Source organism: Oryx dammah, unplaced genomic scaffold (assembly GCF_014754425.2).
Source record: "Oryx dammah isolate SB20612 unplaced genomic scaffold, SCBI_Odam_1.1 HiC_scaffold_9, whole genome shotgun sequence".
Classification (NCBI taxonomy): Eukaryota; Metazoa; Chordata; class Mammalia; order Artiodactyla; family Bovidae; genus Oryx; species Oryx dammah.
The window spans coordinates 35,618,314-35,623,816 of NW_024070193.1; positions in this window are offsets into that span (position 1 = coordinate 35,618,314).

Consider the following 5,503-nt stretch of genomic DNA (forward strand, 5'->3'; position numbering starts at 1 on the left):
TATACTATCATCATAACTTTGTTATGTGTATTTTGGAAGAATGTCAGCATAACTTCTAAAGAGAAGGGGCCTACGGCAGAATGTGACAGAGAAAAGAACTGCTTTAATTGTGACAAGATCAGCAGGTATGGAGGAAGAAAATGAAATTAATCCTAACATAAGCAAGATACACTAGAAATAAATGAGCCATAGGAAAATAAGAGATACTTAGTGTAAATTGCTCAAAGACCTTGGAGCCATCATAAACAGCCTAACATAATACAGAAGAAGTGATTTTGCAATAAATCTCATCCATTAATTTTTTTGCAAGCCAATTGTAAATCTTTGGTTAAGTTTTGTAGGATGAAAATCATGTTTTAGAAATATTTCTATTCATCATGTTCCACACTGGTCTGAAGGAATAATTTTGTTAAAAGGAAATTAAGAGGGGAAATAAAAGGGACAACATGCCTCCCTTCCAAATCATCATGAATATGTTAGATTTATTTATAAGAACAGCTAAAGCTAATATTGTATACAATTTAAAATGAGTGATACCTTTCTGTTTTGTGTATATTTGCACCTCTGTTTCTTTCCACTCCCTCTGTACAAGTATTTTCATGACACCTAAAACTCTGTACAGATTTCTTTGCCTGACTGAAGCTCTATATGCAGTATGTGACCTCCCCTCTGCTTCTAAATTTTACAAAAATGCTCAAGTAATTTCATGTTATACCTCCACACCCATAATGGTTCATTCAAACACTATTTTTTTCAGCAACTATTATCACCTGGACAAGGATCCAGGAGCTGGATACAAGAGAGAATGAAGCAGCACATTCCTAAAGGACCTTAATAGGAATTTATAGATTATAGGATTTCAGACAGCTGTAACTACTAACCAGAAATATGTATGCATATAACTATAACTATATGTGCAGATAGCTATAACTACATACCAGATAACATCAGTGCTGTGTGGAAATTTGAAGTAACATAAGGGAAGTAGAGAAAAAAGTGGCATAGGTAATATGCTCAAATGTGAAATGGTATGTATATGAGATGGAACATGAATGAAAAGAGGGAACAAACCAGAAGAAATGTGGAAAAGGAGAAATTATATCTAAAGAGTGATAGTTTCCAAGGTTTTGAATGACATGGAACAGCAGTCCAGTTCAGTTCAGTTCAGTCACTCAGTCATGTCCGACTCTTCGTGACCCCATGAACCGCAGCATTCCAGGACTCCTTGTCCATCACCAACTCCCAGAGTTTACCCAAACTCGTGTCCATTGAGTCGGTGATGCCATCCAATCATCTCATCCTCTGTAGTCCCCTTCTCTTCTTGCCCTCAATCTTTCCCAGCATCAGGGTCTTTTCCAAACGAGTCAGTTCTTCGCATCAGGTGGCAAATGTACTGGAGTTTCAGATTGAGCATCAGTCTTTCAAATGAACACCCAGGACTGATCTCCTTTAGGAAGGAATGTTTGGATCTCCTTGCAGTCCAAGGGACTCTCAAGAGTCTTCTCCAACACCACAGTTCAAAAACATCAACTCTCCGGCACTCAGCTTTCTTTATAGTCCAACTCTCACATCTATACATGACCACTGCAAAACCCATAGCCTTGACTTTTGTTGGCAATGTCTCTGCTTTTCAATATGTTGTCTAGGTTGGTCATAACTTTTCTTCCAAGGAGTAAGTGTCTTTTAATTTCATGGCTGCAATAACCATCTGCAGTGGTTTTAGAGCCCCCCAAAATAAAGTCAGCCACTGTTTCCACTGTTTCCCCATCTATCTGCCATGAAGTGATGGGACCAGATGCCATGATCTTCATTTACTGAATATTGAGCTTTAAGCCAACTTTTCACTCTCCTCTTTCACTTTCATCAAGAGGCTCTTTAGTTCTTCTTCACTTTCTACCATAGGGTGGTGTCCTCTGCATATCTGAGATTATTGATATTTCTCCCGGAAATCTTGATTCCACCTTGTGCTTCCTCCAGCCCAGCATTTCTCATGATGTACTCTGCCTATAAGTTAAATAAGCAGGGTGACAATATACGGCCTTGATGTACTCCTTTTCCTATTTGGAACCAGTCTGTTGTTCCATGTCCAGTTCTAACTGTTGTTTCCTGACCTGCATACAGATTTCTCAAGAGGCAGGTCAGGTGGTCTGGTATTCCCATTTCTTTCAGAATTGTCCACAGTTTGTTGTGATCCACACAGTCAAAGGCTTTGGCATACTCAATAAAGCAGAAATAGATGTTTTTCTGGAACTCTCTTGGTTTTTTGATGACCATTGGATTTGGCAATTTGATCTCTGGTTCCTCTAAAACCAGAAGAACATCTGCCTTTTCTAAAACTAGCTTGAACATCTGGAAGTCTACGGTTCATGTATTGCTGAAGCCTGGCTTGGAGAATTTTGAGCAACACTTTACTACTGTGTGAGATGAGTGCAATTTTGTGGTAGTTTGAGCATTCTTTGGCATTGCCTTTCTTTGGGATTAGAATGAAAACTGCCCTTTTCCAGTCCTGTGGGCACTGCTGAATTTTCCAAATTTGCTAACATATTGAGTGCAGCACTTTCACAGCATCATCTTTCAGGATTTGAAATAGCTCAAGTGGAATTCCATCACCTCCACTAGCTTTTTTCATAGTGATGCTTTCTAAGGCCCACTTGACTTCACATTCCAGGATGTCTGGCTCTAGGTGAGTGATCACACTATCATGATTATCTGGGACAGCAAGGAGGTGAGAAAAAGCTGAACAGAATAGGTAAAAGTAAAAGGGTAGGAAACAACGGTTAGAACTGCACATGGAACAACAGACTATTTCCAAACAGGAAAAGGAGTACATCAAGGCTGTATATTGTCACCCTGCTTATTTAACTTATATGTATAGTACATCATGAGAAACGCTAGGCTGGAAGAAGCACAAGCTGGAATCAAGATTGCCGGGAGAAATATCAATAACCTCAGATATGCAGATGACACCACCCTTATGGCAGAAAGTGAAGACGAATTAAAAAGCCTCTTTCTGAAAGTGAAAGTGGAGAGTGAAAAAGTTGGCTTAAAGCTCAACATTCAGAAAAATAAGATCATGGCATCCAGTCCCATCACTTCATGGGAAATAGATGGAGAAACAGTGGAAACTGTCAGACTTTATTTCTTGGGCTCCAAAATCACTGCAAATGGTGATTTCAGCCATGAAATTAAAAGACGCTTACTCCTTGGAAGAAAAGTTATGACCAACCTAGATAGCATATTGAAAAGCAGAGGCATTACTTTGCCCAGATAGGTCCATCTAGTCAAGGCTATGGTTTTTGCAGTGGTCATGTATGGATGTAAGAGTTGGACTGTGAAGAAGGCTGAGCACCGAAGAGTTGATGCTTTTGAACTGTGGTGTTGGAGAAGACTCTTGAGAGTCCCTTGGACTGCAAGGAGATTCAACCAGTCCATTCTGAAGGAGATCAGTCCTGGGTGTTCTTTGGAAGGACTGATGCTAAAGCTGAAACTCCAGAACTTTGGCCACCTCATGCGAAGAGTGACTCATTGGAAAAGACTCTGATGTTGGGAGGGATTGGGGGCAGGAGGAGAAGGGGACAACCGAGGATGAGATGGCTGGATGGCATCACGGACTCAATGGACGTGAGTCTGAGTGAACTCCGGGAGTTGGTGATGGACAGGGAGGCTGGTGTGCTGCGATTCATGGGGTTGCAAAGAGTCGGACACAACTGAACGACTGGACTGAACTAAAAAGGGTAGTAAGTGAGATTGGAAAGATTGCTAAGGTTAGACACATAGAACCATGTAGATGGCAATGCAGACTTAGTTTTTTTGAGTGAAGTCACCAAAGTGTTTTGGACATAATATTGATATAATCTGATAACATAGGGACCTCTCTTATTGGTGTGAAGGGCACAGAGTGCAGGGGAATGGGTAGAAGCAAAGAGACCAATTAAGTGGCTTTACAATTGTCCTGGCAGGAGATAACTGCAGCTTGTATCAAGGTATTAACAGTGGAGTTGGCTGGAGGTGTTTGGAGTTTGCATATATTTTAAAGCAAGGACCTGTGCTGTGTGGTCTTTAGAAGGCTGGGGAGTGGGGATATGGAAGTGAAATTAGGGAGTCTAAGGCTTCTCTCAATATTTGCCCAGAGTAAGTGGAAACCAGGATTTACTAATTCTTAAATCTGAAAGCACCACATACCCATAAAACAGATTTAAGCAGGAGGAGATGGGGAGAGAAAATCATGCCTCAGGCTTGCTCTCAGCCTTTTTCTGTCATCACTCTCTTATTTTGCTCTGAGAACACTAGACTTTTTGTTGTTACTTGAGTCTAATGAGCAACTTCTCTCCTCAGAGTCTTTACATGTGTTCACTTGGAGAAAAATTAAGCTTAGGATGCCTATTTACACATCCACATGGAGATGTTCTATGGATATTTGCTTGTACCAGATGGGAGTTCAAGGGAGAGGGCTGGGCTGCTGGTACACATTTCAGAGAAAACAGATAATGAGAATGAATGAGATCCTTAAGGATCAACCAGTTACAAAAGAGGAGAATATACCAAATGCCTGGTACATTTCAGGTGCTCAGTAAATAAAATTTTAGGTGAAAGGAGAAGTCAAGAGGGAAGTAGGGAAGGAGAGAAGGAAGAAAGAAGGGAATTTTATAGAATCAAATGTTTTTCTAGATCTTACTCTCTTTGTCAAGGAATTACTAGTTGACAGATTAATATATGAAATTTATTTCAAGTAAGACACTAGTACCCAATATTGGTTTATTGTATTATATTTTTTCTTTTCAAGGAAATATGGATTTTAGTAGAGAATTTCTAAACATAAGGGTTTTTTTAAAAAACATAACTGAAGTCATGATCTTGAAGCTAAGCAGAACTTACCTTTCACCTCTTCTTATCTTTCATGTACATGGCCACTAACACATTTATACACAAGTATTATTGGACCTTCTTACAAAAGTATGATCTTATATGATTTATAGCCATATTCTGATAGCTGCCTATCTCAAAACCTGTAACTGAAAAATATTACAAAACAAGAATGTGAGGATGATATCTTATCAAACCATTAAACTTGAAGATTAAATGCCAAATTAGGCAGTTCAAAAGTCTTTACAAAGACTAAAATAAATGAATACATTCTGACTTCTGAAACCCAGCTTAAGAGATCCATTTTTACCAAAAATAAATCAACAGGATCTCATTTCATTGGTCTAGAGAGTATTTTAAAAATTAAATTTAGATATCAGTGGTCACAAACAGTTGCATTCCTTTTTCAAAAACAGTGGAACATGAAGTGAAAATGATGCTTTTCACTTTACCAAGTCATCCTGTAGAAAGTTTATTAGTCACTACAGAACCCCTAAGTTGAAGAAGGAAAAAGGATACAATGTTTCTCACATATATTCATGTCTACAATGTAAAATAATCATTATCATAACTCTGTGAATGGGTTAACTTTGGCCATATTAAGAGTTAAATTGGTTCACATACAGTACAGTTTTGTATA